The following is a 22316-nucleotide window of genomic DNA, read 5'->3' on the forward strand; positions in this document are numbered from 1 at the left end:
CGGCTCCTGTTGTTTTTGGATGAGGAGAGAAAGAGTGAGACCGAGCGAGGTTTGGAGAAGCATTAAAACAAGATTGAGAACGGAGTGAACCATTAATTGTTAGAAGGTACTGTTCAATGAATGTCCAGTTTGTCTATGGATGTCACGAGTTAAGCAGGAGTCATACCGGACCAGTCTGCCGTGTGCAGAGACACAAAGGTATGTGTGGTTATCTAGGGCTTGGATGAACACAAAGGGGAGGAGAAACCCACAGGCCACAGGGAGCCAACTCCCAGAGATGGCACACAACACTGACAGGTTCATGGTGTCACTTCAGTAGCCATGTAGTCCTGTACTGTAATGTGTACGTGGCTGTCACAGTACATTCTCATCTCTACATTAGCCCTTTTAAATGTACGACGTGTATTCAACTGCATTATATCGTAAAGGTGGTCCCTGTTGTTGTGAAACCCGTCTGCACGTAGCAGATGTTTAATAAGAAATGTAATAAAAGCTGCAGTAGTCCTGCAGGGCTTTTAGTTTAGTCAAACAATGTCATGATCTCCGGCAGACAACCTCGCACCAGGATGCACAGAACAAAAAAAAAAAAAAGAACACACACATGCACAATATCCGGGAAGCAAACTTTAACAGGTTTCCCTTCTTAGGAGACGTTGATTCAAGATCGTAGACTGGATGACAGCATTCTGGTGGTGGCAGGTTTGTTCAATTGCATTACCATGAATTAGATTAAACTCTGCCCTATCAGATAGAATCCAGTTAGCAGAAGGGATGACGTTTGATGCACACGACACTTACACACAGAGAGCAAAACCATAAAACTGCTGCTGTTTACACCTTATAAAAGAAGTCTTAAATTTGATGAGAGCCCAAAGCAAGATAGTGTTTTTATTACACCAAGAAGACCATATGGCAGTGAAATCAATGTTAGTACCGCCTGCATCTGTTTCTACATTTCATTTAGTCATTACGTTGTAAGAGGGGCTAGTGATCGCTAGGTAAACATGTCCTTACCTTAACAAGGATGGAGATCCTGTGTGTCCCTGTGTACGATCTCTGATTTCACACCTCCTCGACTGAAGCCTATAATGCAGCATGCCAACTTGTGGGCTACGTGTTACTACATAAAAACACCTTGCATGCAGGGAACAGTTTCAGTGCGGAGAGGTGCAGGACTGAGGCGAGAGCGAGTGGAAAAGCTGAATGGTGAGACCAGCCGCTAATCACTACCAAAATTCCCTTTCCCCTCGTTTGTATTGATCCACATTTGGGCTCCACTGACTGTGTGGCCCCTCCAGCAGCGAGTGACTTTGTGTGCTCATGTGGCTGCGTATGCGTCTCCATGTTTTTTTCTCACGCCCGTTTCCATCCAATGCGTTTGTCAAACCATGCGCGTTTAAGTTTGTTTTCGTTGGACCACAAAACCATCTCAGCTGAAAAGAGTCAGGAATGTGCGTCACTATTTTTAGCCTACAGGTTAGAGAAGGGGAGTCGGGATGAAAAGATCGCAAATCTTAATCTTCTACACTGTTGGAAAAAGAGCGCATTAAAAAGCCAGAAGCAACATTTTTCTTCTTCAAACAACGGGAGGAATAAGAACCAGTGGCCTTCCTTTAGCTTGTTACAGGCTCCTTACAGACTTCAACAAAACACAAGTGGATTGCTGCAAAATCTATTACTGATGACAATTCTTCTGTTTATTGTGAACTAACCTTGGAGAGACTTCTTCACAATGAGGAGGTCTGCTGCATTAGAAGTTTGTTTGGACCAATGACTCATAAAAGGACAAGAATCTTTCCTTCTAACAACAACCATAGAACACACAACTTGACTTACACAGCTGCTCCAGTGAAGCTGGTAATTGGCTAACAGTAGATTGTGTCAGCGCATGTGTGGCAGGTCCCAGGTGTAAACGTGAGAAAAAAACAACATCAAGCGAACACTGCGCTAAATCCCACACAGTCCACAACCTAACAAAGGAAGGATTAGGGGGGAAATGAAAGGTAAGAGGTGTTTAAAACTAAATGGATTCCAGCTCGCTACCACCCTCCCGATTCTAGTTCTTAAATTACAAATGCTGAATAACAATCATGGTAGTTTCACCAGTCATAACTACCGAGTCATAATTGCTCCCTCTGTGCAGAATTGATGGGGAGAGACGAGGAAAAGAAAACGTTCTTAGTTGTCAGTTGGCTGACGTACGCCGTTTTTGTGTTGTATGTACAAAAATCTGTTATCACTGTTTGTTTCTCTAGGACTATACGGATGAGGAAGTATTATGCTGTTGAAGGGAAGAATGTCTTTTTCCAAGCCAAATGACCCTCTTCCACCCTCGTCTTTGCCTTTTATAGTTGAGGATCACCCTGCTTACTCACGTCCTCCTTGGTCCCGGGTTACATAATTAACTTGAGCCTGGGATACTGGAAACCGGCCGTCTTTCAGTCTCACACACACATTGACTACAGTGTCCAGCTGCTGTCCGACTGAACATGTGTGCACATGCAGGCACACACGCACAAATATCATATACCGTGTGCATGGGCGTCAATAAGAATAAGACTTTCCCAGGATCTCACTCACAAGACACTTTTCAGGTCACTCTCCAGGGTTCATTCCTCCTGAAGAGCAGATGAAGATGTAAATGAGTTCACATAAAAACACGGCCATACTGGGAGCTCCACATGCTGAGAGAGCACCTAAATATAGTCATCCACATCCATCCTCTGCCAAATCAAGTTACACAAAGAATTTAACACGTGGCCTAATGGACCGAGCGTTCACCTAATAAATGATGGCCTGAAGCCTCTGCCAAATGGGGGCTGTTGAGCGGGAGTGCATGTCAGAGAGAGGCTGCTGACCCGAGGGCCAATGACGACCCTCGCTGGGGGAATACTGAGGCCCCTCAGCGGGAAGACGAGGGGAGAGAGGGGTAAGGGCTGTCCCCGGGTTATCAGCCATCTTAATCTGAAGTATTTAGAGCACTGCATGTTTGAGTGTGTGTTTGTGCGTCTGTTTAAAAAAGGCACTTAGTCAGGGAGTTCCCTGAATGTAATGAGGTAGAGGGGCCAGGCTGACGCATTAGCACACTCAACCTACCCCTGCGACTGGGACACGGCTCTCTGGTCCAAACCCCCCCCCCCCCCCCCCCCCCCCCCTGCCAGCGTATCTGCATCACAACTACTGTTATTTGACAGTTTAACAAGTGAATAACAAAAGTGAGGAATAACTTGAGTTATTTGGGAAAGACAAGTTACAGGAGAGCGGAAACAAATTAACATTTTTTAGGCCGAGAACAAACTGCATCAATGCAGAGCCGGGGCACTCTCCGTAACAGTGATGTAGCAAGTGGCTTTGTACGGGGAAAAGGAGTTTACAATAGAACTAGAAATCCTCAGTCTTTGCACACGTGATGAATATGTGTAGCTGAAGCCACCAAAGGGAATGTGGAAAAGAACATTTCTCATGGAGGTGATGGTGAGGAGATGGTCTCCGCGTCTGGTTAATAATAGAAACATCCCACCGGAACACTGGTATTAGAAAGACTTCAACGTCAAGGCAGTTGATTTTAAAAAGTGTTTGGACAAACCGTGGGTAGGAAAAGGGAAGAAACATAGCACAGATACGAGTGAGCCGGAGAGCAGCCGGTGTAAAAGGAAATACTGTTCTGACCGATGACCGCTAAATTAATCTCAACTGCTTCTGAAAACGGGACTTCCTCTTCTTTCACTTCTATTTTCATCAGAGCTCCTGCTCAGGAAGTAACACAAGCGTTGGGCTATTTTCAGAAATGAGATTTTAAATTTTCTCCTACTTAATATATATTTACACTGCATCATTTCTCTGCTTAGTTGTCCCATAACAGAAACAGTTCATACCAAAGAAGGCTATTTGAAACCCGTGCTGTAATATTCCTGGAGGCATAAGAGGACACAGCGAGTATCTGACTCAAGGCTTAGTCTAATCTTGGCATAAATGGATTGATGTTTCACTTGGAGGTGATGGAGGTAGGTGCAGGGCAACCTGCAAAAGCCGGTTAATTTGGGCATGGAAGTTAGGTAACTGCCCCTTTTGCGGAGCGATGTCTTCAGAGGGAAAATACCAAAATTATCCCTAAATTACTGTTACATCACAGACTCTGTGCGGCACTGCGCTGTGCGGGACCGCGCTGTGTGCGACGGTCTCATTTAGACCAGATTAGGGGGTCGAAGGTCTGCTTTGCCCAGCTACACACACACACACACTCTGCCGAGGGTGTTTTCGGGGCCAGGTTTGCCCAAACATGGTCAGAAATACTGAAGATACACACGCTCACCATATTCCGCTTGACATATGTGAAGTTTTTAAGAAGCCTCTGAATTTCATTTTAAAAAGGATTCCATTCTCCTCAGATGAATTCAGTAAACTTGTAGTTAACCGTTTGTGCTGGTTCCTGCAAAATGACCCCACAGGGTACCTGATACAGAACCGAAAGGGGGTTTAGAATGAATGGCGACTCAAACGAACTCCATTATGGAAGGAAAATGTGTCACATCTGAAATTCCAGCCATAAGAAGCAGCCTTCCACCCATTCGCCTTACTGGTGCCCATGTCAGAGGGGGACACGGGTGAATGAGGGATAACCCCGCAAAGGAAAAAAAAAAAAAAAAGAGTCCTAAATAGAGGCTTGAGAGTTTGAGACCAGGGGAACTGGGCAGGAGGAGGACAGTGGGAGGGAGTCGGGGTTGCTCAAAAATATGGGATTTCTCCCTTTGCCCAAATAAGTACGTATGAAAAGAGAACTTGTGCCCCGCTGAGCTGCCGATAAGGCAGCCAGGAGAAAAGGAGCTGTGGAAATAGAACATGTCCATATAGAGACGGGAGCTGTGAGGAGAGGGAGCAGGACGGGGGCAGGGGGGTTAAATGCTTCCCCTGAATTTGTGCTTTCCACTGGGCGCGAGCCCAGTGAGGAGTCCCCGCGTCCCCGCTGAGTGACAAAGCCACGACACCAATGATGAGGCAACTTTTTACAGCGAGCGAGGCTTTGACTAGAAAGGCCGACGGAGGGCGAGCGCGAGAAGACAGGAAGAGGAAAACCTGTCTTGACAAAACACTCCCGCAGATGTTGCTCCTGTCTGACACCACTGGTCTCCATGGCAACCCTGCTGGCCAGTAATAGCCTCCAGCGTCACGAAGACACACACACACACACACACACACACACACACACACACACACACACACACACACACACACACACACACACACACACACACACACACACACACACACACACACACACACACACACACACACACAAACCGGCAAATACCAGCCTCTGAATGGGATCCCAGTGTGTATTTTTAGAGACAGAGGGACTCACTATCCCACCCAGCCCAAGCATCCCATCAGGCCAGAGAACACACATGTCTAAACAGAGGCCATCTACACCCATCAGTAAAAGCCCTGGCCACACACACACACACGCACACACACCCTTGCTTCTAGTAAACAAGCCCTTTAATTGGCGATAACAGATAGCTGGGACTGTTACATTAGAGCTGGCTCGTGTTGTTGCTTTCCTGAGTACGTGCAAGAAGCACTTACTGATTAATAATAAGATATACACTCATTTCAACATTGATAACACGTCTCTACATTTTGCAATAAGATACAGAAGATGATTTTTTTTTTGACCAATGTGACAACTGGTGTCCACACACGGCATGTTCCATTTCTTATTACCTTTGTTTTGAAGCGCTTGGTTTTGTTCTAAATAGTGAAACAGATGTCATTTTAACTGACCTGAATCGGGGTTGTAATGAGAGAGCAACTGTTGTCTCCTTGGCCAATCTAAGATCTGAAAGTGGCATCATTTGATCCATGAAGCTGCTCTGTGATCAGTGAGAGAGGCTTCCCAACCCTTTCCCAGGTTTTTAGAGGCAGGGTTAGATTCAAGACATGAAATATTATCTGGGGGGAGAGGCTCTTTTGCCCCATCAAGAGAAAAACACACAATGCCTCTCCGTGTCCATTTACAGGAAACAATACCGTTTCATAAAAGGTGACGACAATTTGCAGGGCAGTGAGCCGGTGATTACGTACGGGATTGAAAAACACTGAACGCCTCTAAACTGTATACGTGGGAGGTGAATCTGAGAGTACTTACCAGGCGACAAACAGAGGGACAGAAAATTGAGGGGAGGGGGGGGTAACACTGGAGGACAGCACTGGACCACTCTAAAAAGAGACACACAGAAGGAAAAGGAGAGAGAGAGGAAGAACACAAAACGGATGGATTAGTGAAGTGTAATTTGCAGTCATCCACTGTGCTTCTGACTTCATTATTCATCTTGTACACTTACAGTAATATTACAGATGCTTGTTCTGCCTTCAGGGGAGACACACAAACACACGTCTCAGCGCGACATACACTGGGGTGTAATCACTCCCCCCCCCCCCCCCCCCCCCCCCCCCCATGCCCCTCATCCTATTTGGCTTGTGGAGAATTGTAATCATTCCTCTGGCGTCTGCTTAATAAACTTTTAATAAGAATCTGCTTCCCTTAACAAAAGGTTGCCTTCGTCAGAGAGAGAGTGGTGGAAATGAGCTGGCAAATTAAGACGAACAGCAACACCTCCGCATCTGCTCCGCCGTAGCTTCTGAGTGAGTAGGAATGTCACCAAGAACGAGGAGCGCTTCCTAAAAGCTTCAAACGTAAATGTAAAATTACAGACTGGGTTCAAAAGGGACAGACGGGGAGAAGGAGCGAAACAGGAACAAAGCGGCTATAGATGGAAAGGAGGATAATCCTCCACTTGGCAAGCCATCTTATATCCTTATGTCCGCACCGAGGACAAGACAGATCCCTGAGCGTTTCCTGTACTTAGCAGTGACTGTGACTCTGCTTGTGTCTCTCTTCACCTCCTCATCACCGCTCCATCTCGCTTTGACCAGTGCAGGACAGGAACTGTGGCGGTAATGGTTTGCAGTCACTTTTGCAAGATAAACTTTGGCAGATGAGCTCAGACAAGGCGGGATTTCAACCGCTAAGAGAGAGAAAGTTGCTGTTCAACAGCTGTTATATACGGAATGATCCTATTTTATTAATGTTGATTATTGTAAGCTCCGTATCATGTGACTGGCCCCTTTATTCTGTTTTGCACAAGGCGTTTAGGTATGTTTTAATAAGGACAAAACACTTACGGTTGATGTTAAGCTATATTAAATGACTGAATATATATTCTAATTTCAAAATGATTACATTTTCTGTCAGGTCTCTGTTGCTTTTTACGGGCATTTTGGAAACTGAACGAGCTGCATGTTGCACCGAGTACTGCGATCCAACAATGCATGTTAACAATGTTATCCTGGACACTTAACACTCGGTCATTTCCATTGTTTCATCTGTCATTTACACGAGCTCTCTGCCTATTACTTCCTGTATGGCTGTTTCCTGGAGGATATCACTTTCCCTAAGGAGCCGTCTTCATGACTATCTGAATCACATGTACACCCATAATAGGGAGGATATCATGGCACTGATCTTTTGTTAAATGTGGACCAATGTAGTACCAAAGATGTTAAATAAATACATCATTGAGTCCAAGTACTGGAAGGAAATTCTGACGATACAAACGAGATGTTCTTCATTATTTCTCGGACTACACATGATATAATGAACAGGGCTATGAATTAAACTGCTTGGTTAATATACCATCTTATTTAGATGAAGTTCAGCTTTCACAATAATGTGAACATATACAGCTTCAGTTAGCTTTTATTTATTAAAGGACTTCCGTGTCTCTGTGAGATTGGACACTTGGTCCAAAGGGCACTTATTAGGCTCTGTTTGAGGACTCGAGTAGATGGAGTGTGTAATTATCTATCAATGGTTTTAAATTGAACAAACCGTGCAGCCGACACATCAATGTGTATACAAGGACTCTGCAAACATTCAAGGAGATAGGAGATTATAAATAGTTTTGGATTACAGGCTTTCTCAGAGAAAAAAGATTTACTTCATTAGGGAATTTAACATATAAATAAATCAGAGATTAGTAATGAGAAATTGATTTAAGCTGTAACAGGTAATGTCCCATTGATCCGATCCATATTGATCCTGCTCCATCCATCCTGTCTTTGGAGTCCTCGGCCTCCTATTTACCCATCTGTCTCCCTCTCCTCTCCATGTGAATGGGCCTGTCCCACAGCGGCACAGCTTATGGGGATCAAATATATTCTACATGTCAAGTGGCCTCGCAGGCAGAGAGCCGTTCACAGGCCTCTTCAGCCAGGGGAGGGGATCAGTGGGTACGCTCCGCACCAAAAACAGGGAGGCCATGTCGAATATACACACACAGAGATCAGGATTTATGTTCTGATGGTGAGAACGGAAACAGTAAGATCCAGAGAAAAAGCATCTATAGGTGGCACAACAACAACAAAATCAAATAATGCGGTTTATATGTGATAAGAAATTATAAAAAAAAAAGCTGCTTCCTGATAAATAAAAAAATAAATGGAGAAACTTGGGAGCTCGTACATTGATTGTGCTGCTCGATTCCCTCAGGCAGGTACATAGCTCCAGCTTAGGCAGCCAAGGCCTTCACACTCTGTAGTAGCAACGGGCTGGCTTCACGTTTCAGATCCTGAGGTGGCCGCCTGGTCCGTTATGAGTCAATAGTATAAAATCTAAATAAATTCTCTGCCTATGTAGCACAAAAAATATGATTAATGTGCTCGGATTTGTTTTTCAATCTGGGACGTTAACCATTAACCTTCTAACCATTAACAGACAAATATTGTTGACAGATTAATGCAATCAATGACGTAAACCCTGACAGACACACAGCTGACAACCTCACAGCCTAAATAATCGTATCGAAGGACATTTTTGTCCACAACAATGCACACAACGTTGTAGCTGCTAACTCTCCCAGACGGGTGAACTTGGAAACACTGCAGCTGGTGATAAATGATGGATTCAACAGTTAATGATCGGTTAACAAGAGTTGTCCAGAAAAGAAATATGTGCCAAAAGTATTTCTGAAAGTAAGAATGTTTTAGTCACACAATAATGTACTTTTCTGTCCGGTCTCTGTTGCTTTTTATGGGCATTTTGGAAACTGAACAAGCTGCATTTTGCACCGAGTACTGCGATCCAACACTGCATGTTAACAATGTTATCCTGGAGACACTTAACACTCGGTCATTTCCATTGTTTCATCGGTCATTTACACGAGCTCTCTGCCTATTACTTCCTGTATGGCTGTTTCCTGGAGGATATGACTTTCCCTAAGGAGCCGTCTTCATGACTATCTGAATCACATGTACACCCATAATGGGGAGGACATCATGGCGCTGATCTTTTGTTAAATGTGGACCAATGTAGTACCAAAGATATCAAATAAATATATCATTGAGTCCAAGTACTGGAAGGAAATTCTGACGATACAAACGAGATGTTCTTCATTATTTCTCGGACTACACATGATATCATAATGAACATTTAGATTAAGTTCAGCTTAATCTAATAATATAAATGTATACTGCTTCAGTTACCTTTGACTTTTTATAAGAAATAACACATACCGTAGTAACCACTATACAGAACGTCACTAGCAGACTAGAACGCTAAAGTGGAGCCATGCACCTCCAGTATAGTTCAGCGATGGACAGACAATATCAAACATAGAAAGGATGTACTTTGTTACCCGATAGGCTCCCTCACTCTACCCTTTTATTGTGTGTGTATTTTACAGTATGTGTGTATTTTTAGAAGGAGCTATTCTGAGTAACATCCAGCGGTGCAGTCATAACTCCTTTGATTAGGACAACAGGTGAGAGGCTGGTAATCTCACCCCCGCCTGCCGGATTTAAAAGGTGTAAACAGCGGCAGCTCTGCCGTCATCACTCAACCAATGACAGCTCTACGGGAGAAATACACAGGGGTGCTGATTAAAAGGACAGCACTGTTAACGCAGCCAACCACCCCCCCCCCACACACACACACACACACACACTCCCACAGGTATCACAAGATGGGATATGGCAGGGGAAGTGACATTATCCATGTTACCTGGAATAGCCTTATCTAGAAAACGACACACATCCTGGAAAAATATGGTTATAAAACAAGAGCATAACTTGTAATGTGCCGTCTGAAAATAAACACACATATACAAGAGTATCCACAATGAATGGAGGGGGGGGGTGACATTCACCAAAACGTCTCTCATAAGCTGGCTTAGACATGAAGAGAATGACCGGGTGGGATCAAGAGATAAAAGCATACGTCCCCGCTTCAGGATATTGGCCCAGCCCGTAGACAGACATGCAGCTCTCTGAGGGACTCACTGTTCACTGTCAGGGGAGTGACAGAATCACCCCGATGTCAGCTGTCTGCCTCTTCTAAATTGCTCTTTTGAGAGTCGCTGTGAAGGGGACATCAAACAACACCGAGCGCTCGGGAGAAAGCCCGCCCCCTTGTTTACCATGCAGCTGTGTCCCACGGGGCGGCGGGCTCTCTGAGGCGGGTCGAAGTCGGGTCACCAGATTGGAAAGTGATTATTCTGTGGCCTAAAAATAGGGAGGGTATTTTTCACTATATCGTCATTTCTAAGTTTTGGTCAGAGGGAAATCTAGAGAAACGGGAACACTAAAGAATGATTGAACTGCATGAACGAAATTGGACATCGTGAACAACTTGGTAAACATGAGAAGACAGACTAACGCGAAGCAGCCGCCAGCAGCCAGTTAGCCTGACTTAGCTTTGTCACTAATTAACACTTTACATCTCATCTGTTTCATCCGTACACAACCAAACCGTTGTGGTTTTACGGGTTACAAATTGTCTCGTCGTCCCTGTGAGCTTGTTGGGAAACCAGTTGAGACTCCAGGAAGTTAATGCGCTCCTGTTTTCTCTCATGCTTCTCTTTTGGCAAAAAAAGTGAAAAGGCGGATTTACCAAAATAAACGATTCTTTCTTTAAATTTTACTGCCCGTCAGAGTTCAGTGACATTCTGTATTTGCATAAAAAAAATGTGTTGACTTGGCATTGCATGTGTAAAGTACTTAAATAAACTGCAGGCCACTACTTTTGTACAAATATTGCATTATCTGCAGCTGCTCCTATTACCTGCAGCTGATATACATTTTGAAACATTTAGCTATGTGTCAAAAAAAGTCAAGGAAGTGTGAACTTATCCTAAATTACTTATAGACCCAGACATGTGGAGCTTCTCTGCATTTCAATTTCAGCCATAATTCACCAAAACACTATTATGACTGGAGAGGTTTCACTTGAAGTTTTGTTTTTATATTCAGTATGATGGTGTTATAGTTAGTTATTATGTGAAGTGTGCCATCTTTAATGACACAATAAAATATGTGATTTACATTCTTCATGCAGAGATGTATTCAAAAAACAAACAAACAAACAACCAACCATAAGACCAGCACTGACTAGAATGGATTGAAACACCATTTCCTTCAGCACTCAGACACACAGACACACACAGACACACACACACAGACACAGACACAGACAGAGAGAGAGAGAGAGAGAGAGAGAGAGAGAGAGAGAGAGAGAGAGAGAGAGAGAGAGAGAGAGAGAGAGAGAGAGAGAGAGATGAACACGCACAAAAACATTTCACATACACTTTGACTTTTCACATTTCTTTTTCTCTGTGATGCTGTCAGGAGCCAACTCCCCGAGGGCCAAGGAGAGAGGCAGCCAGAGAGAATAACATCCAGGCAGAGAGAAAAGGTGAGAGGGAGATGGGTTTTTCTACTTAGTGAGTCACAGAGTGACTTTCACTCTTTTTGCCTTGGAGAAGGATGAAAGGCCGTCTTAAAAAGGAGGACAAAATAAGGCTTGGGTCTCTCTGCTCACACTGGGAGAGCTCTGCTTCCCCCTCACACAACCTTCTGGCTAATTAGTGGATTACATTATTTAGCAGTGATGGAGTCCAGCGCTGTCAGGGAGACATGTTCTTTACTACCAATGATGGGAAACCATTCAACCTCAGCTAATACGGAGAGCTATTACACAGAACAATGTGTGCTGGTGTGACACGAAAACAATGTCGAGATCAGTGTTACTTGAGCCCTTCTCAGGCACGTTATGTGTGCCATCTATCTGTTTAATTGAAGCCATTGTGGCTTTTCAATTTAAGTCTCAAGTTGTTACATTAACATTCCATTATTACTCAAACACAACATGGATCACTACAGATGGAGCTGTAATTCCCACACCATATTTGGCATCTGGTCCAAGGCTGGGGAACAGCGGTACGCTGGTAAACAACACACAAACACACAAAAAGTGTCTCTGCTCTCCCAGATGCCGATGTTAGTTTGTGACTCAAGAAATTCATATATGCTCACTTGGGAATTTGTAAGATTTTCATTAAATCTAACCGAGCTTTTGACACTATGCAAGTTTGGCATTTTTGGATTTTGGAATAGCCAATCCACAATTATCTCCATTTATATTGTTACTACCTACACACAAGGGGTTCACAGACATGGAGTCATGTAAGCTACACACAAAGTGTTTCCTTCCCTCAGAGCTCCTCAGAGTAAAGTCGGTGCCACAGTAACCACAGGTGTTGCAAAAATCAAGCAGAACTGAAATATTCTAAGGGTTACAACTTTAAGTGCTTTGCTGTATTTTTTGATATGAGGATTGCTAACATGGAGTGACATGCAGGCTTATTTAAACCTGAAGCTGACATACAAAGGCCTCACTGACGGTGGAAATAACAATGTTTTTCATTGTACTACGATGACACAGGTCATACAATTTTACTTCATAGATGGTTCAAACGCTGGCGACTTGTATAACTGATATACTATAGTCAATTTTAACTGAGCAAACAATAACAAAGTTATAATGAATTCATCAACCACCTTTTGTGTTGGATGAATGGCAATTTTACACCTCTCTTGTTATTTAACTGCTTTCTACAGACCTGGTTCTTTATTGGGCACGAAGAGCATGTTGAAGCAGCTGGAGAGGGTTTTCACTGAGTAACTGCCTTTAGGATGAATAGGAAAAAATGTATATATAATATGTGATATATACAGTTTATATACATCCTTCCCTGTCCTCCTTTGTGTGCTCCAATAGTCGTGTCATTTGGGAAAGAAATGTCTCCCATTATTTACCAACGTAAGATTTACAAAACTCTTCTTATAATGTGCTTTGATTGTGACACTCTTCTAAACTTTACATTACTTCCACAGTTTGTTATGATAGCCTTCTAATGGATTCATGTGCTAAGCCCCGACGTTTGTTTAAATGACATGCGAGAAGTGTCTGAAGAGAAATGGCTTCGGGCCTTTGACAAATATCTGGCACTGGTCGGAAATCTTTTATACTGTGTGTTTATAATGTATATTTCCATCACTCAGAGTTCAGGGAGCCTTTTTTAAATTCATTTTACGAGTTGTAAACTAAAAAAATAAATAAATGGCATTAAAATCCCCTTTGTCTTTACAGAAATAAACATAAATAAGGCCTGTATAAAGCAGCATAAAACCAGCCATTACATTATGCAAGTCAAAGACTACATAGAGACAATTATGCCTTGCTCTGTATTCTGTATTTCTAAACATATCTGAGCAGGATAAGTTATAAGCTCAGCTGCTAAATGTTACAGAATTGCTTGGACTTTCTATCTGGTACAGTAGTGGGCTGATAAAAGATGCTTTTTTAGCATGTACTGTACACACACACACACACACACACACACACACACACACACATACATATATCTCTCATTGCCCAGTCAGACAAGAGCAGTGCTGTAGAAATGAGAAGAAGCAACATTCCTGCTGTTTATCTAGTCATCTGATCTGACCAGCGAGTCATGTGTTGGAGCCGTGTTGCAGGCTCGGCAGCATGCTTTAGGCCATCTCTAGCCTAATGTATTCTGCTATGTTTTCAGTTTTTATTCTTTCACACTGCGCTCTTATTTTAATGTGAATAATCTGCACCCCCCCCCCCACCTCAAAACACACACACATGCTGCAGATCTTTGCATGTTTGCTTATTGAAACATTTGTTGTAGAAAACCACAACCTGCTCCAAGTTAGAGATGGAAGATCTGACGATGGTTTGATCTCTCGCATCAATAAATAAATCAATATACACAAAGATCAATCAAAAATGTCTCAAAAGTGTCTCAAATATTGACGGTGAGATAAGTGCTGACTTCAATGATCCTCATCAGTGTGTAGCCCTGTTCTCTCTATTACTGGGCTGCCTGGGTAATAATAGCTATCCTGGAGAGGATGTTACAAAATCAAGTTTTGCATTCTGGAGCAGAGGTCGACAGTTTAATTGGAAGTGCAAATTGCGTTCACACGTATCCCCATAGTGGATTGAGCCATGGGTAGAGTGTGTGCATTTAAAAAAGACGGGGAGGATGGAAGCAGAGAAGACTCAAAGAGCGTAGGGGTGGCTAATGGCTCTCTCTTTTTCAGTTGCAATGTATTTTTAGAGCCACACCTGGAGCAGAGCAACAATTACCATCACTGAAGTGTTGTTTTTACTCTGCGGAGCCTCTTTCACACCAACCGGGACGCGTCCGCTGCTCGCTACTGAACCAGCTAAGCTAATGCTGCCCATTTCTTTGTTAAGAAACAGTAAATATTGACTTGATGGCGGCAGATCCCATCTGTTGGTGTCAGAGTAAGCGGCTCCCTCTCTTTCGCTCTCGACCTTTCCCTCTCTCTCTCTCTCTCTCTCTCTCTCTCTGGCTGAGCGTCTGCAGAGAATACCCCTGTCATTATATTCACCCTCCAGCCACACTTGCCCTTGCTGTGAAGACACACTCTCTCATCATTGATCCCGCTCTTTCTCAAAGCAGCAAAACACTGTGCTCACATATAAATCTGGACCGGTGAGGGTTGCGGCCGGGTTTTGATCCGTTGCATTTGAAGCCGAGAGACTGACGGAGCGGAGTTGATTTAATCAGAATGGAGAGCGGAAGACGGCGTTGGGCCTTTAATGAGCCGGTTAGTAGTGTCACAGGCCAGCAGAACTGAGCGTCCGTGCTGATAAAGCGTAGCATGTAGTAGACTTTATATGCAAGCGCTCACCCTATAGTGACCTAGCAATAACTATGTCCTTCTCCTACAAAACTTTAAACTAAGACTGAATCAAGTCTACTGTATTTAGTGTGACTTAAGTTGACTTTTTACCACAATAAGTCAGTAGTTGAAGCTATATTCTTGATTGAACTGCACACTTAATCAATCAGAAACATTAGACTAATTGGAATCCTTCATTCCCTTTTTTATATCACAAAACAAGCTGCTCCAGCACATTTAGATGAACACAAAAGTGTTTTTGGTTTTTGCTATTTTAGAGGAGCCATTTCCTCTCTGCTTCTGGATTACATTTAAAAGATGCCTTTCCTTTGATCGTGACAGCCTCCTCAGTCTGGATGCAGCCTCAAGTGACTGTCACATCCATATTTTCAATGAATGTCACGGTCTGAAAACGCAGCGGAGGGTAGGACAGCGTTTCAGGGTGCTGGAGCCAATCGACGTACATGTTGACTCTGCTGCTAGTACAGGTGCTGGTGATGCATGACTGCTGCTGCTATGAATAGCATTTAAGTTTTCACAGTTGGAAGGATCCAACGGAGGTTCAATGATACTTTTGTCATAACAGAGTTATCAACTTATTACAGGAATGATCTACTAAAAGGTTCTGTGTATGATATTGAGAGCATTAATACAGCCGTTAAAACATAATTTTTTTTAATAAAAAACTGCTCAAAAGGAATTTCTATCAAATGTAATCAAACTGATGTTGACCTGAGCTTTGTCACTGTATTGTATTTACAGATGTACACACATACAGATACACCATTAGAGGAGCAGATGCAGTTTCCTTGTTGTACCAAACACATGTTAAATAAACTGAGCATGAAGCACGTCCGTCGTCATTTTCTCCCTCGTTGACTACATCAGAACATAATGGAAAACAGCAAGAGAGCGTTACAGTGATTGACATTTCTTCTAAATTGACCCCTCGCTAAGCCCCGCCCCCCCCCCCCCCCCCCCCCCCCCCCCCCCCCGCTGCTACTCCGTCAAGCTGTCAGAGCTATGTTACCATGGAGCCACCCTGTCACTGAATAAAAATCATCTAATTTTGGGAAAAATGAAAAAGCAATTTCAGACAGAAGGGTGTGTGTGTGTGTGTGTGTGTGTGTGTGTGTGAAGGATACAGGATGTCAGACTGATTCAGCAGTGAGAAACAGGTTACAAAGATAAAAGATAGAAACTAAAGCTACAGATCACAGTGTAAAAGTCAACCACCACATCATCTGATGATTGAAATGGAAGAAAATGAAATTAGGAACACTGTTCCTGTACAGCCGGGTAGATCTTTATTCACCGTTACAATCATTACAAATGCATACCTTCAGTAGCTAGCATAGCATAGAAGTGCTAATGCTAGTTAATGATGTGCTAACGTACGCTGATAATGTTAGCTCCACAGGTTTTTACGTAGAAACGTAACGTTTTAGAAAAGTTTATCTCCTTCCAGCCTCTAGGAGTAAAGAGTACGACCACTACACGGTGTTTAACCATCACGAGCTCCAAATCCTCAAATAAAGCCTGAAGAACAGAGCTCTGACGTTTAAAAAGTCATCAGCAGAATCTCAGATTCACAGCACATTTATGTCAGATGAGATCATTTGTGAAATCTGTCGATACGGTCTGTGATGCTTTAGGAAATATTGTATTTTTGCCATTGATGCTTTGCTCTTCATAGACATAGCTGCATGTTAGTGATCTCGCAATTGTAAAAACGTGTGAGTTGGTTACTTGTAGGATTCAAGCGATTAGATTAGACTTATAAACCTTTCTAAAATAAAATCATCTTGTTTTTTAAAACAATAACAGCTCCGCCCGACAGTATTATAGTGGTAGTTTCCTATTCATCATCGTATGTCATACGCTTAAATACTTATAGCAATGAAGCAAATATAATTTGGGATGATGAAAATGTATACCGCTCTCCTAAAATAAAGCTTAGTGCTAAATTAATCAGGCCCAGCTAACAGACAGCCTGCATGCTACACACATTACATTATTAATACAGATCGCGTCATTACAACAGAACATATTGGAGGGAGCAATCACCTCTCAGCCCCGTTACAGCTTCCAGCTTGGCATGAGCGAGCGTGCAGCAGCAGCGGCAGCAGCCATGCAATCTACTTATCAATGAGCGATGTCTGGCTGTCGATCGGCCAAAGCTGCACATCGGTCTCGTATGAAAGATACGGTGAAACTATGGGACTCTTGCTTTCATCATTCATCGCGAGTCCAATAAAATGTCTGTCGTTTCCAGCTCACGATGCAACTCGTTTGCAACGTCGAACACTTTGAATGACTGAGTGGGCAAAGAGGCAAAAATAAGAGCCGGATGGATATCTGAGCCAAATATTATACGGCAGGAAAATCCGAAGCATTCCTCATCTCCTTGAGTCGTTTTTTGGTTTACATAACTTGTCATGGAGGCTTACAGGCAGGATGAAGCCATATGTTTCATACACATTATGCATGCACTAATCAATTACTTTAATGCAGACTAAGTTATAAATATGCAATAATGAACCAGATGCTGTGGAAACAAGAAACTCATATAAAAAGAGGCCGCCTGTGTTATCCAAACTTCTGGGAACGGATCCTTGTGATCAATTGCTACTAGATGGTAGCCAGCTGTGCTGTTAGACAAACAGGGATTGAATAAAAACAAACCCCGAGAAAAATAAATGTGTGTATCGCTGCAGAGACCAATAGCAGCGAGCAACCCCCCCAAAAAACTCACCAGTTCAGCATCAATAACGTTCAGTGGGAGAAGCTCATGTCTTGGCCTGCAGAGACAAAAAAGGACATGCGGTAAGAAGGGGAGAGAATTTCATGATTCCAGAGGCCTGTATCTGGACTTATTTGGACGAGGTCTAAAGCGCTGCCATACAGTAGGAAGAGACGAAAACCACACAGAGAGACGAGCACATACCACGTCCCGCTATACTCTCCTGCCAAGAAAAACATAAAGTAAATCACAATATCGACAAACAGCTTCACAGCAGCCTTCAACAATGAGGGCAGACATGTCGGGGGGCTGTGATTCAACATGTTTTTGACGTACTACCAAACACTTCGCCTGTCAGTTGGTGTGCCAGGCTGCTTCGTCTGTTGGCCTATCAATCCATCTGGCTGGCTCGCAGATCTCTCTGTGTGAGGGCTTCAAACATACGCGAGGGTGACGGACAGCTTCGTCAAGAATGCTGTGATAAAAACCTGATAGTCCCCGTCAAAACAGAAAAGGGATGAAAGGACAGCCGAGCTAATCGAGACCAGAGCCTCCTAGTTATGGAGAAGAAACAGAGGGAAATAAATGAGAGGAAACCAGCCAGCCGTCAGAAAAGGAACAAGCAAATCGAGATGTACAGTAAATTGGCAGGCAGAGCGATGGACTCCAACAAAGCCCCTCTGAGTGCAAACCTTTAACTGCCGAGCAATTCAATGTGAAAGCATACAAAGAGACAACAAGAGATCTTTCTCACTTCATTACTGTTTGAACCAAACCCTACAGCTACAATCAGCCTCCCCGTAGAAACACAAGCCTCCCAAAAGACAACACTGGGCAATGTGTGCCTGAGACAGTTCATAGCCAAATCCACCCAATACTGCATCAATGGCTGCAACACACTCACATGTGTAACACTGTAATAAACTTTCCTCCATCTCAAATCACACGATGTCATTTAATCCAAGATTCAAAAATCCATTTTTGTCGTTAGCCTCTCAGTGACTCAAAGCAAAGATAGTGTTATTCTTTCTGGCTAAATGCACTGAGGTATCGAAGAAAATAATGCAATTTCCCTTCAAGCTCTCCAATTCTGAGCAGTAAATTAAATCCCACTGCCACTGCCTGCATTGCACAGAGTACACGTACAGGCTGTACACTTTAAGCCAGACGCACCAGGATGATTTCACTCCGCTTGGAGCAGAACAGCAGCCACGCAAAACGTTCAAAGTATCAGCAATACCAAAACAACAATCATTTTAAAATGTAATCATTTTCCAGCGTGATACTGCCTCTAATCATTAACACGAATACTAACGGGTGATAATCATGATCATAATACAGTATTAGGTTAAAAAGTACCGGGATTATCATTAAAGCTCTAATAATGCAGCTATCCTATTACCAAAAAAACGTGCAACAGGAAGGCACTGTACTGTGCAGTGCCTCCTGAAAATAACCAAATAATTCTATCAAAGGCACTGAAAACTAAGTGGAGCACAAATGTAACACTTACGTCATCCGGTCCCAAAAACAAATGTAACAATAAAACACCTGCACACCCCTCGGTTTAGCCTTTAAGCTTCTTAGGTCACCGCTCTTCATCAAAATGCTTCACAGTCCATGTTTAAGCCTCAGGTAAGGGATTGTTATTTTTGAGAGGGAGGGTAATGTTTGCTCCTGTAATCACTAGTGAAACGTTTAAGCGGCAGTCAATAAGCCAGAGACGAATTTGTTTCTCTTCACATAATAGTTGTGATCTTTCATGAGCAGCGGCAGACACAGGTTTGAAGGAGAGGTGGGGGGGGACAACCTTCAGTCATTTTTACAATAATGACTCCCTCTGTGGTGCCTGACTAAAAGCCTTGTGAGATTAGATATGGAGGCCAAACAACATTAAAATGAACTGTAACACACCGGTGCGACATTTTACAAGAACAAAACCGGGTTCCTCTGCAAATATGGCTCATAATATATCAGAAGACACACCAGGTCGGTGTGAAGCAGCTCGTTAAGGCACCATCTACTGTACGCACGTTCATTAATTCATTTTAAAAGCAGACAAGTCGACCGAAACCTTGAACAAAATAAAACATGAAGGGCTATTTGCAGAGTAAATAAACTGAGTTACCTGCAGGTTATAACAAATAACCCTCTCTACCTTTTGGGTGCGTGTGATAAAACTGTTTTTTATAAATAGACATCTGCTTTCTGACTCTTAAACTAAGCAACGCTGTCATTTGTACAGTTTTTTATTTTTTTACAAGCATGTCTTCCGCTTAATAAAAAGGAACGGGAAGTCCCAAAAACAATAAACTGATATTGATTTAACAGAGAAACAAAGTCATGATATCAACGGTGAAATGCAATATTCAACCTCTTTCTCACCAATTAATTTGATGCAAATAGACTGAAAACAAATCAAATCTCATACTTTTAACATCCCACTGCTTATTTGTCAAACATTGATATTACCTTAAAGATGGACTTGTATGAATACAATGAACACAGTGAATCATGCATACATGGCAGCTGCAGCTCCCAGATTCACTGCCTGCACGACTACCAGCAGCAGTCTTTGAATGCACCAGTTGTAACAGATTTAATTAAACATTACAGTAAGATTATTTTGCAGGCCAATAGGGTGTGCACGCTACATGTGCAGCAAGCCATAATGCACGCACCATTTGTGTCAATAAAAAGACATTTGTCCGTTGACTTTTTATGGCCACGGTGCAGTTGTGGGCACCGTGGCTGTCATCTCGGCCGGGGCTGGCTGTCTGATCTGTCCCGCTACAGCTAGCTCCACCGGCTAACCCTCCCAGCCCGCTGGAAACACCAGTAACCCCGCTGCGTTTCACAGTCTCTGTTGTGTCGTATTTACCTGGAAGAGAAAGCCGCAGCGACGTGCGAAACGCGAGAGTACATTCGATATCAAATCGCTAAAGGGTCCATTGTAATGCGTCTGGCTAGCTAGCTAGCAATTAAGCTACTGTCCCCAGCTGTGTGTGTGTGTGAGAGATAGAGAGAGAGGGAGACAGAGAGGGAGAGAGGGAGAGAGAGAGAGAGGGGGGCATTGAGAGGATGTCTGAATGATGAGAGCCGGATTTGGAGAGTGAGCCTCTGCAAGAGCTAGCGTGATGGAGTTTAAATAATAAAAAGAAAAAGGGTCCCGTCTCAACACTGCATCCGTGCAGCAGCAAAAACAAACCAATTCTATTCAACAGCGTGCAGCCCACCGTTTAAACTCTGAATATTACGTTATCAGCTGTATGAGAGAGACATTTGCAGAAGGTCTTACGTGATGTCGGTGCTGGAGACGGGGACAGGGTTTAATCCGACGGGGCGGAAAAGAAATGATGCTTTTGCAGGATCCGGGGTTTTCCTCTCAGTGTCTCTTGTCTGTGTGTCTTCCAGCTGCTGCTGCTGCTGCTGCTCTGTCCCGTGTCTCCCTTCTTCCGACTGTCTGCTCTGTTTGTCTCCCTCCCGCTGCCGGAGTGTCCCGGTGCTCTTGTACCACTCGCCCTCCAGTGGAGAATGAACGGCCCTGGTGGTAAACTCTGATTAGGAAGCCCTCTTCAGCTGCTGCAAGCGCATCCCTCCTCCCCCTCCTCCTCCTCCTCCTCCTCTCCCCACACCACCACCACCACCACCACCAAACGTGCCTGCGCGTACGCGTTTGCGTGCGTGTATGTGCGCTATAATGAGTGAATGAGTGTGCGTTGACAGAGTGAGTCATCCAGCAGAACCAGACCCAGCTCCTCCCTGCTTCTCTAACAGCTGACTACCGAAGCCGCCATGCGTTGATCGGGACAAACACCGCCTCCCCCTCCGCCTCCCTTTATAACCGCTTCTCTGTTTTGTTTCTTTGGCGATTACTGTGTGTCTGACTCTCAGCAGTGACTTCATGTCACTTTATTTTATTTCTATCTATGGCATCACCTCATGTATATTAGTCTCCTTATTGTAGTAATGTAGCAGTGGGATCATCAATCACAACATGTTAATCTGAGTCGGAATAAAGTCGGTTATAAGAGGGTAAAGTTGGAAGATTTTTCTATATATATATTTTTAGAATATTATTATTATTATTGACATATGACTTTTGCTTTGATATATTTTTGTGTAAATCAGCAACAGGATGGACACATTAAATACAATACATAATACCACACATATACACTCACCTACATACATACAGTGGGCTATATACATGCCAAGTCGCCCCACAGATGCTTCCAAACACTCTCTATAGCCGGGTTTCTCACACATGTGACCTGCTTTCTTCTAATGCAGTTTTATAATTTTCAACACATTTTCAGCCTCTATATTGTCCTCTTATTCTCTTCCACCAGCATCATTATCCAGTCTACAAAGACTGTGGGTTGACATTGAAGTCTCTATTTCAAGTTAAATAATGGACCATGACGAGACTTGACATGTGACAAATACGATGGCAAACAAAACAAACAAAAAAGGACTGGAGAGGAAAAAAAAG

General features: G+C 43.3%; 1 protein-coding gene across 4 annotated transcripts in view; it reads right to left on the reverse strand.

The window, feature by feature from the left end:
* plcb4b (phospholipase C, beta 4b) overlaps positions 1-21336 on the reverse strand; it is a 59854-nt gene extending 38518 nt beyond the window's left edge. For 2 of the 4 annotated variants that reach the window (XM_079180320.1, XM_079180317.1), the window contains exons 1-3: positions 21120-21336; positions 17834-17879; positions 6146-6216 (exon numbers count right to left, since the gene is read on the reverse strand). The gene's annotated coding sequence lies outside the window, so the exon portion shown is untranslated. Of the gene's footprint in view, positions 1-6145; positions 6217-17833; positions 17880-19334; positions 19410-21119 lie in introns of those variants that run through there. The other 2 variants (XM_079180318.1, XM_079180319.1) reach the window with 2 other exon arrangements.
* Between the last annotated feature and the right edge of the window lie 980 nt (positions 21337-22316).

This window comes from Pholis gunnellus, assembly GCF_910591455.1.
Source record: "Pholis gunnellus genome assembly, chromosome: 19".
Classification (NCBI taxonomy): Eukaryota; Metazoa; Chordata; class Actinopteri; order Perciformes; family Pholidae; genus Pholis; species Pholis gunnellus.